This window comes from Mytilus californianus, unplaced genomic scaffold (assembly GCF_021869535.1).
Source record: "Mytilus californianus isolate M0D057914Y unplaced genomic scaffold, xbMytCali1.0.p SCAF_3, whole genome shotgun sequence".
NCBI lineage: Eukaryota > Metazoa > Mollusca > Bivalvia > Mytilida > Mytilidae > Mytilus > Mytilus californianus.
Window position 1 is genome coordinate 119000907 of NW_026262679.1, and position 13272 is coordinate 119014178.

The 13272-nt window shown below is 30.4% G+C and overlaps 1 long non-coding RNA gene across 1 annotated transcript; it reads right to left on the bottom strand.

The window, feature by feature from the left end:
* Positions 1-1327: 1327 nt before the first annotated feature.
* Positions 1328-11771, bottom strand: LOC127735969 (uncharacterized). Its single transcript, XR_007998669.1, has 4 exons — positions 11684-11771; positions 9991-10057; positions 1915-1980; positions 1328-1342 (listed from the first exon to the last, which is right to left on the bottom strand). It is a non-coding gene; the product is annotated as an uncharacterized LOC127735969 (long non-coding RNA).
* Positions 11772-13272: the final 1501 nt, after the last annotated feature.

Consider the following 13272-nt stretch of genomic DNA (forward strand, 5'->3'; position numbering starts at 1 on the left):
TTATACATTTTGAAAAAAGCTCATCAGATTTCTGTTACAAGAGCTGCACGAATCAGAATATTTAGCTGTTAAATTTATTAACATTACACAACAAACACACACTAAAAGATTGCATTTCGGTTTATTTGTCAGAAGTTAATTATGACCAATGAGTGAAACACATATAATAAACACATTACAAAAAATGTGTTCACTTCTGAGTACAATACTCCTCTATATGAGTTATACATAATGTATATTATAGTATGTTGTTATTCAAAACACATTTTATAATAGACTAAAGGCAAATTTTTGTTATCAATATAGAGATGTTTAGACAAAAGCTTTACAACGACTAAATTTGTTTGCATATGTATGCTGCCAGTTATTTAGCTAGCACATCAAATATGAGATACAAATACATAAGTGGTTCATAAAGGCAATAATCAACCTGCATACTTATACAATAAGTAATAGATTTGGTACATTACAGCATCTATAAAAGGTAACGGTATATGACATTATTTCAATACCAAAATAAATATAAACACGTTATTTTACATTTGTTACTTTTTATTTGGTGCACTGCACTTATCAAAAATGCATGTATGTAATTAATAATGATTTTATCACAAGAACGTTGATGGATACATTTTATAAAAACAAATTTCCTATCTCATGATTGTTAGTTTTTTTTATACATTTTGTAAGTTGAAATATTCAGTAAAGTTGATAGAGAAATACACCTAAAATAAAAAGAACAGCAGAAAATGCCCAGAAAATAAGAAGAAAAAGAACAACGGGATTGTACATGACGTTATAAACCTACGTCATTGACTTTTCCTTTGAAAATCTATATTTAGGTATACAGACACTGTTCCGAATCTTATATTAACCTCTCATGATTTTTGTCGCGGTCAATATGATGATTTATCGAAGAGGATTTCTAATGTTTTTAGCAAATTAGAAAACAGAAAATTTAGTCATATAATAAAACAGTTTATTTCATTTGGACGTATCATCAACCTCGTCATCATGTTTATCGTTTTCAGTTGGTCCTTCATCCTTCATATAATTTAGTATTTCATCCTTTAGTGTTGATGCTGGTTTAAACAAACAAATTTTATTGTCATTCACATTGCATTTAATATAGCATATGATAAAACCTTTTTGGTCCCCTTGAATGTCTTTTCTGTTTAAAACGTAAGAGTCTTTATTTTCATTGGAAATAAATTGGTCTCCAGTCATTTGTCCAATTTGCCTCTTGCAAAAAATATAGGATTTTTCAGACATCTTTAGGGACAAAAACACTTTACCATTCCAATCTACTACATAGCAGTCATTCACGGCTTTTGTTCTCAATCTAAAAAAAAAGAATGTATAAATTATTTATTATGAAATAAAATTAGCTTTAATACATTTTTTATAAACATCCATGAAATTTGGTCTAAGACTGATAGTTGATCATTTGCAATCATACCACATCTCCTTAATTTCATATTACAGCCATGGGTTTAATTTGTAGATGTACAAGAGCATTACATACATCAGCAGTCTGTCAACTGGGGCAGGGCTGATCTGACATAATTGACACAGGTTGTTTGTTTTCTTCTTTAAATTGTTTTACATTTTGTCAAGTCAGGTTCCTTTATAGATTACCTTATGGGATTGGTTTCACTCATTGTTATAGAATGTACAGCGATATATTTTTGTGTTTACATTAACTTTGGTATACAGTGGGTATTTGTCTGATTGGCAATCATACAACGTTTAATACAATGATTACACAGGGTCTACCTTCTTCTAGAAAATTAGAGACCATCACCCTGTGACTCATCAGGAAAAAAATGACAGTTTCTTCATCTGACCACTTTAACATTGAAAAATTAACATCAACTTGATTGTAACTATTTGTATACTTTTGAAAACACTTACAGTATTCTCTACTGGAGGAGGAGTTTCAATGCTAGTGGTAGGTAAAGGGAATGGTAAAATGTTTTCCTGAAAGAGATAAATTCATTAAATGTACATATATATCAACCATATAAAGGTTCAAATATTTAAACAAAAGTATTATTATCGTCACTGTTTGTAGCCTTTCACTTTACATGATTTTCAAATACTTTTAGTTGTATTGTAAATTGACTTAAGAATTTAAAACTACTGGTGGCTTTAGTAATAGTGTCATGTTTTTCAGCTGACATTAATGACAAATAAATCTTTAATAAAGGAATCTTGACCATTTGAGGATTTGTTGTCCTTAAAACGCGTTTTTTTTACATTTTTTTGTGAAAGTCTAATTACTTTTTCAAAAATCTTCTTTTCTGAAACTACTTGGCCAAATAAAAACACTTTAATTGAATTTCCTTAGAATAACTTGTATATAGATTGTATTCTGGGATTTAAATCATTCAAAAAAAATGGCGGGAGTGTCTAAAAATAGAGCATATGTGTCAAATGAAATGTTTGGCTTAAAAAAACAAGAGCAGAAAGAGCAAAACTTACATAGGTGAACGTGTTAAACCGGTTTAGATCTACCTGTTAAGTAATCTTCAGACCAATAGGACAACTTATTGTTGGGTTACTGCCCCGAAATAGTTTGTTTTTTACAGTATTGGGTTATGTATTATCTTTAATATTAATATAAACGAGACAAATTAAGTGTAAATGACAATATTGTTCAGTAAGATCTACAAATAATTCAATATTATACCTTCCACGTTCAATAGCTAGCATGTTGTTACTTAATCTTATTTTGTCATAGTTTTTAATAGTACTTTTATCTCAATTTAATAACAAATAGTTTTCGCGTTCATACTTTACTCTTAATTGTCTTTGAGTTCAGGAGTGGTGTTCTCGAAGCTATCTTAGGTCTAGGACGTGTCCTAAGAACAACTTATGACAAGTCTTTGTCCTAAGTCGTGTTCTCGAAACTCTCTTAACTTAGGATATATCGCATTTTTCCTAATTAGGAGTCCTAAGATCATCCTATCTTCATCCACACTTTGTGCATGCTTTTTTGCAATCTTTTTTACGTGAAGTGGAACATGAAATGAAGCGCACCATCGATTATTAACTAGAATATAAAGAAATTGTGCATGATTTTAAACTTTGAACTTCGTGTTTCACGATACGATGACAATACGATTTTCAAATTCTCATTTCAAAACACATTGTATCAAGTTTAAATTACAATCCTTCTTGGTATTATTTTATAATTACATTTGAAATCATGCATTTAATAATACATGTTATTATAAAATTTCGTAAACAATTTTATTAATTGGGTCGTCTTTAATAAATGTTATATCAAAAAATTACTTTAACTATTCAAAATTTCGTACTTAGGATATTTTTAGGACGTCCTAACATAAGATGCGTCTGAGATAGCTTCGAGACACAACTTAAGAGTGTCCTAAGACGATCCTAAGTCCATCCTAAAATTGGTCTTAGATATGACTTAGGACGAATCTTAGGATACTTTCGAGAACACCACCCCTGAGAAATATACTGGTATGCAGTGACCTGTCAAAGTGGTCAACACGTAACTTTTGTCGGTTAAACGTAAAATCATCCAAGTTGAAAATATTCTCACTCTAATATTTCAAACAATTGCATCGGTTTTAAATACTTAATTTAACAACCCAACCAATATGCAAGCAAATAATTCATATTTAAGTTCAGCACCCCATTTAGAATCAATAAGTTCGTCTCATGTTTTCTAGTATGCCAAATTATACCAGGAACATATATATTGACGTTAGATAAACAGTTCCCAGATTATATATATAGCTCTTCATTGAACTTTTGAATACGGTACAAAGATGATAATCAAAATATAGGATTGGGAGTAAAGACAATTCTCACGGGTTTAAGGTTTCCTTCATAAATTTATCATAATATACGTGTACACGACATGGGAAGAATTTCCTTGATACTTACGAATGAAATAAATTATTTAAAGGATGTGTGTGCATTGTATACACAATATACAGAACACTGTTGTTGTCAAATGAGGAGCGCGATATTTATTTGTGAATTTACCGCACATAGGGTCCCATGACTTCTCTTGGTTAATATGGGGAAGGTTTTTCAGAAAATTTCCTAAATTTGATCAAAAGTTATAAAAAAAACGGTCCTTAATAGTTTACTTTTGAGGACAAATAGTAATAACGCTTTCCAGGAGAAGAATATATATTCTTATTTTTTTAACCGTTCCATTCACAAATGGCTGCGCTCAATTTATTGCATAAAAATACATTGTTATCTATACGGTGATAACTATAACCAAGGATTTGTATAGTATACAAATCCGTGCTATAACCCATTTCTGAAATCTTAATACTTTTTGCCGCATCAGATACGTGAACATTCCTTGACTTCATACCACAATAATAAAGATTTCAATAAACCTTTTAGAAAACACACGAATTCATTCTGGACCCTATTCCTTTTTGAAAAAATGCTAAAATATTATGTATATTGTTTTAGACAGTCGTTTGTTCAATTTGACATTAAGGACTCTCAACAATGGCAACGGTATGCATGATGTCTGCGATCGTTACTCTGATTGGAGAAAATTTTGAAATTGAACCAAATACCAACAAAAAAAAAGATATATTCAACAATGAAAGGAAAACATCACGGATATAAAATTACTTAAAAATGAAATAATTCACTGACATAAGAATAATTATAGGTAAAGAAAATGGTAGAAATAAACAAATTTGACGATTTCAGTGTATAATAAATACACTGATTTGAAACAGACTATCTCAGAAAATTTATTTCAGATAAAAAAATACAGATTCAAAGTATTACCAAACACGACTAAAGTTAATTTGTTTTGTTTAATTCTCATAAAATTTTGAAAAAATTTTCACTTTGACCCTATGACAAAAATATAACATTTCAAAAAAGAACCACACACTTTATCGGAGTACTGAACATCGGATGACTGCAAGTTCTGGTGGATTGTTTCAAGCACTTGTCTGAGAAAAAAAATCACATCTCTATACCTGAAAGTTAGGTTAAGGTACATAGATTTATTTTTTTCTGAGACAAGTACCTGTGTGAATGATGAATAAATGACAGGGAATTAAACCTCACCCAAATAACTATTACATTGAAGTGATACAATCATTTGTTATCAGTATACTCTGGTTTGTTGTTATATATTATATTAATACTAGTTTATATAATTTTCATCCATTTGTATATATTATTCGATTCTACTATTCTAATGATAGTGCAGTGCAAGTTCATGGTGGTAAAAATTCGTTTTCTAATGGATTGGATTTGAGTAGGCATTACAATTATATAATGACACCATTTTCCTGTGCCATTTTACGTTTTCTGTATGCCTATCTACTAGTATTAGATACTTTTGAAATCTTTTATCTCAATGTTTATGAAATATTTGCCACTGGACTTGAAGCAAACAAAAATTAATCAATAATCAAGACATCTTCAGAGTATCGAAACTTTGGTTCTAGTCTTTAAAATATGAAAAAAATATACAGAACTTTCAAAAGTGATCATCATAATTCGAAGGGAAAACTAGCACTATATTGACAAAAACACAAAATCGACGCTAAGGAGCGAACCAAGTTCTTACAGTCATTGATATTACGAGTACGGTTATCGTAATCAGACTCAAAAATCCACCGATTAAAATACTGGATAGTGTGTTTCAGTACAAATTGTATACTCCTTGTACCGATTAAAATTTTAAGATTGGATAACCAGGGGCCTGTTTATCGAAGCAGTCTTAGGATTAGGACCTGTCCTAAGACCAACTTAGGACATATCTTAGTCGTAAGTGGGTTTATCAAACATGTCGTAACTTAGGAAAATCCTAGGAATTGTCCTAACTTTAGGATACCAATTTAGGTGTCTTAAGATGGTCTTAGGATGGTCCTAACTTTATGATATATTTAGGATTGTTATTTTATAAACAAATATGGCCTATATTGGTTGCATTTACTTTAAGGAACTACCATTTGATTTTTATGACGGGGTGGGGCTAGGATGAAAAATGTTGTTCTTCTTTTTTCATTGTTGTAATCTTTGTCTTTCCTTTTTATTTTTCACTCTATTCGGTCTTATAATTGCCTTTTTTTTTAATTAGTTTATCATGACTTATTTTTACATAAATTGTCATCTTGCTTTTTTTTGGCAAAGTTGCTCAATCCTGCCTTTTTTTTTACTCCATACTCCTGTCCTGCCTTTTTTCAAAATTCATCCTAGTCCCCCCCCCCCCCCCCCTTAAAAATCAAATGGTAGTTCCTTTAATGCATATTAAATTCCTATCCCTCTTTTCAGCACCACTTGTTGCAACATTTGGCAATTTACCAAAAAGCAAAGGGTTACTCTTGTCCACGTCGTCCAAGAGAGTCTGTATTAGATACAATACAAAGGTAACAAAGAAACAGGCCGGTAACAAGCGTTGCCGGATAGTTTTTCTGCACGAGTAGTCAGGTGAAGGTCCTTGACCTGACTACGAGTGCAGAAAAACTATTCGGCAGTTTGTTTCCGGCCTGTTTTTTGTTACCTTTGTTTTGTATCTGACTTGTACGACGTTTCAAGAAAGAAGTAGTACATTTTGCATGTAGAAGAAGTAGCAAAATTTAACAGATTCGAAACTTAAATGTCCATATACCAGTCAATGTAAGTAAGACAGTTTAAACAAACTTTACATGTCAAGTAAAAGATGAATGTCGTACACATTTGAGACTTTTAAAAATGCATCTTCGCAAGTAAGTAGTTTATAATTCAATAACAATATAAAAAGAATGAATTTCCTATTTCATTAGTGAATGAAATGGTACGAAAAAATCGATTTTGTCTTGTTAAAATCACCCATATATAGGCATATATTTTGGAATTTTTTTTAAACTATTCTTATAGGTTTTTATATATGTCTCTAATAGTGTTGGTCAGGATCAAACACGTGTCACAATATGATCCAATCGCAGCTTACCGTCCAAAATTGGTGACATAAGTTGAATGATTTTCTTCAAGATTTGCTGCCTATTTGAACATGTATTACACGGACACTTTTTATTTATAGGATCAATCGTGCATTGGTGAGTTGATAGGGGTTTTATCTTTTGATTAGATTGATTTTTTTATATATATTTCATGTCTTTTTTATTGAAATATAAACGTCGGTACCAGCATTTCTTTACTTCAGCATTGTCCAGAATACTATTCATGTCCATATATTGAAAAAAAAAAAAAAAAAAACATTAACGGACCGACCATTTAGCTTCAAAAGGGGGGGGGGGGTATGTTTTTTTTCTGAGGAAGAAAATGATTTACTTTATCAACGCTATCACCCAAATATTTTTTTTTCGAAATTAGCACTATTATATACGGTATTCGGAAAATCAGGAATCAGAACATTATTTTGTCATCTGATTGACCACAATATATTTTTTCTCATAAAATTGGGGATCAGAATATTTTTTTAGGAAAAAACATAACTCCCCTTTTGAAGTTAAATGGTCAATCTCTTAGTGTACTGATATGAATTGTAATATACTGGAATTGTTTGAAAAAAAATTTAGTTATTGATGCCAACGTAAATATTTTAATGAAAAAGACAAGAAATATATCGGTGAAACAAAAAGTTCAAATCTAATTGAAATTTAAAGTGCCCATGAACTCACTGATCACGCACGAGTGATTCTATTCATAAAAAGTGTCCGTGTAACAACTAAAAAGTGTCCGTGAATCATCTAAAAAGTGTCCGTGTAACACCCGTTAATGTACTGTTTTTCTATAGCTCTGCTGGGGGCAAAGTCGTACAAGTAGTTTTGCATCGGTAGAATTCGAATTTCGTCTCTTATATTCACACGTATCATCGCATGTTATTTGCAGTAATAAAATAGTTGAAGTACTCAGTATTTCTATGAAAGATGCACGAGATTTGCCTTTGAACTTTTAACTATGAAACCGTGACACTTCGAATTCAGCTCACTCAAAGCATATAATGATTTTACCGATTATATATTTTATTTTAAATATTTATAATTCGTTTGTTTCAATTCTTATATAAAACGTAGTTATATTTTTTTGTCTTATGTTTTGTTTTATGAGTTAAAATGTACCATTAAAATATAAAAAGTATTTATCACCTTTAATTTAAAACTAATAATTATTTTCTCATTATTTATCTTTTTTTAAAATTATAGTTATTGGTTAAATTTGATACAATATTTTCATTTTTTCATTTTCGATTTGTTATTTTCTTTTACGCCAATACTTAGGACAGCGGTTAGGACATCCTAGCTTCGATGTGCATGCTGAGACATGTCGTAAGTCGGTCCTAACTTTATCCTAATTTCTGTCCTAAGAAATTCTTAGGACCGATCTTAGGACAGTTTCGATAAACAGGCCCCTGCTGGCAGGTGACGAGTCACTTTCTATGATTCTTGATAAGACTTGGTATGTGTATTTGACATCACGCTATGAGGGCCAACAATTTAATTGAAAATGGATTTATATTTGATAGTTATAAGAAATTGACCATTGTTATATAAATCACTAACTTCATTGACTTTATAAATCTTAGGCTGTTTCAATCAAATTTCTACTTTTTTACGTTTTATGTACCACAAAGATTACGGGGTTTTCTAATTGGGTAAATCCCCGTCCACATGATGAAAATGCACACATGCATCTCAATCATGTTAATATGCACATGTGCAAATTTGCTTATCTATATAATAGTAAATATAGTATTTATTACGTTTACATGGATAAACCTAGGCTAATTTCCATACACATTGGCCATACAAATATATTTTTCAAGAATAAAACTTTGATAGTCGAATCATTTTATAAACAAAAGAACACTCTTCAATAAAGGAGAATTTAATATATTTGGAATAATATATATCATCATATATCTCCTTTTTATTTGATATTTTTATCTTATAGAATCAGACATTCATCAAATTTCATGATATTTTCCCACTCTGAATGGAGTACAAAAACAAGGAGGGGTCTTTTGGCAAAATATATTTTTTAAAGCATTGGACATCAAGTTCTTGCATATGCACGTTATAAACATTTTTGTCTTTATGCATAGATATCGTTTAAACCAGAAAGTGAACATTTGTACATGTGAGCAGATCTCGAGCTTAATTAGTTATCGTATACTCTGGAACGAGTTTCCCAAGGCTGACTGGATAATAGAAATATGTATGTTAATTTTAATTCATTTATATGTTTCAGAGTTTAGTGAGACGTCATTTTCAGTGTACTAGTACATATTTGTGTTTATGGGCCAGCTGAAGCCCGCCATCGGTATTTTCTTCTTGTGTTGAAGATCCACTGGTGGCCTTTGGCTGTTTTCATCTCTTTGGTCGGGTTGTTGTGTCTTGGACACATTTCCCCTTTCTATTCTTAATTACGCTTTTGACAAATGTTTGCGCTTCTTCTGATCGACAGCAAGACCCTTTCCAAAGTGTGGAGTCAGTTCGACAGTGCTGAATGTAAATACGCACACACGCCCAGGAAAAACAAGGACGTTTAAAATCCTATTCCTCTTGTAGAAAGATGGGCGAGAACACTGCTCCCAAAATACCCTTGCAACAACCCTTTGAAGTCCGAATTGTTTTTTGGGGGCTACCATCAAATAGTCAGTGACACACACCTCACTTTTTAGTCATTATTAGAAGATTCGTAATACGGAAATTCATCTGAAGAATATTTTTGAAGTATGCAGCGTTAAATGACTGCACTTTTTTTTAACTATTAAGACCATCAAATCATTTGCATGCATGTTTACTCTGTATGTCAAAACGTTTCTATCGCCTTATACATATATATATCTTTATACAAAACGCAGTCTTCAACCGTTGGTTCACGGACAGTGGGCAAATTGGACACCGACCTTTCGCCATAATGATTTAAAAAAAAAAACTAAACGAAACAACAATATAAAAAACATCATTAATACGTTAAAAAAATGTAATAATAACGCAAACAATGTTTACTCACCTCTATCTTCTGACTTTGAAATGGCCTCTTCCTCGTGAAAATTATAGACGTCTATTCCTTCCATGACCTAAAATATCGAATTTGAATTTTGAACCAATGAAAGAATAGAGATGAATGCGCTATTTTTCAAATTTTGAATCATATTCAACAATCGTTGACATTTTAATGATGGAAATTCATATTGGAATATAAGTTACTGTAACTCAAAAATACTAATATACAACAAAAACGTAAAAATATGTATATTGAATACGCGTTTTGGACCTATTATTGATTTTAACTAAAAAAAGATGATTTGTGAAATTGAGTTTATTTACTTTAATTCAAAAATTTGATTATTTTTTGAATTTTGTATGACATTGTATTTTGCACACAGTTAGTGAACAACTGGCAAAACTAACTATCTGTGGAAAAGTGCTGGATATATATTTTAAAAGCATGTCGGAAAACTTTTTATATAACACTTTTGTGAAAAAACAACATACGAAAGAGGGAATTTCAACATTGGAGCATGGAGATAGTGAAATCGGTGAGTATTACTTTTGTTTTACTTTAAATGAAGCTAAATTTTTATTCTTATTTAACAAAAATGATTCGTGGCAAATGGACAAATACCAAGAAAAATATACATCCATAAATTTGCACACAATAAAAAAATTCAATTATACATTAAATAAATATATATCAGAAGTTTAAATAATATTTCCCAAATCAGGATAGGAATGAAAATTCTGCAACACAAAATGCGAATAAAAAATAGCACATGTAGCCTCTTAATGCATATGGAAGCGAATATCCAATCCGCACCTCCTTTTCACATTAAATTATCAAATGATCGTCAACCTAGTTTTCCAGAATAATATCGTTGATGTTTAGCCGCATATAATTATATAACATTAAAAAAAAACGTTTCAATGTATTTTAAGTAGTGTACTTGATACTAGAAATAAACAAAAACAAAAAAACATGTGAAAGAAATAAAAGTCAAAAATTAAAAAAAAATATGACTTCCCTATCTGCCTAAAAAAAAGGATGAGAATGAATATATGTATTTGAATCTATTTACAGTGGTGCCAGTTTTATTATGCGAAAAAGTTAACAATTTAAAAAATATTTCAAGCGGATTGTAAACGGAACTGAAACTTAAAATTCAGAAACGAAAAGAAACCCGTAAATTTAATTAATATAACATTCCCGATCTTAACTATAAAATACTATTAATAAACATTTGTTCGTCATCATCATTATCAATACTACATTGTATAAATATATTTAGCAGGATTAATATTGTTATTGTTTATTATAATATGATATTAATAATATTGATAATTATCATATTTTTTTAGGATTATAACCACATATTTAATATTATTTTAAAGTTTATTATTATGATAATTTCATTATCATTATCATAATGTTGTTTTTATTATTATTACTATTATCATAATGTTGTTTTTATTCTTATTATTATTATTATTATTATTATTATTATTATTATTATTATTATTATTATTATTATTATAATATTATTATTATTATTATTATTATTATTATTATAAAATGCATGTATTTGTTTATATTTATATCTATTTATTCAAATTTTAATTATCTAAATCTTGAAATATCACTTTTAATATTATTTTTAAAAGTTCATGAATGCGAATCTTGCCACACATACTTAGCTTATACGTACCTTCAAGAAAATAAACTGTAGAAATCCAAGTGAAAGTTAAGATGTGTACAGGGTTAACAAAATGAACCGTGTGCTATGCTGTGGCGGGAGACAAACGCTAAATAAATAAATAAACCACCGCGTGTGACAGTAAGTAACCCATATGGTTCATAATCTGGATTAAGATTTATCTTCGAGATGTAAAGCATCCAACTGTGTAGTGTTACAACGATAATTATACTCTTGGCATTTCTTATCAGATATATAAACATAATTCTAAAATTGAATATATTATTATTTTAATAAAACAATATAAGTTATCATACTCTTAACTAACTTTGAACCGAATAAAGATACTTTTTTGAATACCTGTATATTGAGATTATCTGTTTTTATTTTTGCTGCCCTGGGATTGTGTTCATAGTATTCTGAATTGTGTTGATTTCTGATTATTTTGTTACTTTGATATAATTGCCATCGAATCAGTAAGGGTACATGATTGTATTTCTCACCAATAACATTATATCATTATTAAACACATATAACATACCCTGTAAGAAGAAAGAGATGTGGTTTGATTGTCAATGAGACATAGATCCACCAAAGTTAAAATGAAGTGGAAAAAAGCAACCGTACGGCCTTCAACAATGAAGAAAAGCTCTTACCTTATATCTTGTAAAATTTGAAATGATTCAAGTGAGAAAACTAACGACCTAATTTATAACAAAATAATTTACGATTTACAAATATGAGAGACACTAACCAACTACAACTACAGAACTACAGGCTTCTCCTTACTTGAGACAGGCGTCAGCCCTCTCCTAACATAGGACAGTGCTGTAACAGTACAACATAAGAACAAACTATAACAATAGTGCACATGCTCTAATGTCTCATCTGGTTTACATTTGGTTGAAATCATTTTGAAAGTATGCGAATTGAAGGTTTTACTACAAGTATCATATATAATTAACACTGTCAATGATCCATGAAAATGAAGTCACGGTTTAATTAACTTTGCCAGACAGATATTTACACCGTACAGTCATTCCATAAACCAAATATAGTTGTCATAACGCTTATAGTACCCGAGATTCAAACCACTTAATCTTAACATTGACCAATGAAGCATGAAAATGAGGTCAAGGTAGTACAAACCCTGCCAGACAGACATGAACACCTTACAATCATTCCATACACCAATTATAGATAGCCTATTGTTTATAGTAACTGATAAACTGACCTATTCACAAAAAACTAAACATTGTTCAATGAACCATGAAAATGAGTTCGAGGTCAGACGAAACCAGCCAGTCAGACATATACATCTAACAATCATTTCATACACCAAACATGGCGTCCCTATTGCTTATAGTATCTGAGTATCTGAGAAATAGACCTTTCTTATGACAAGGACGTCTATTGTGCTGGTCTTAGGACACGCCTTAGTCGTCATGTTAAAGAAATAAGATAGAGAATGGAAATCTCCAAAGATAAGACATATTACAGATATGGTACTACAGCTAGAATATGTATATTTATACATAAGTGTCTTTGGATGGACTTAGGGTAGTCCTAAAAGTCACGATAAATTTGTGATTTCACTATGA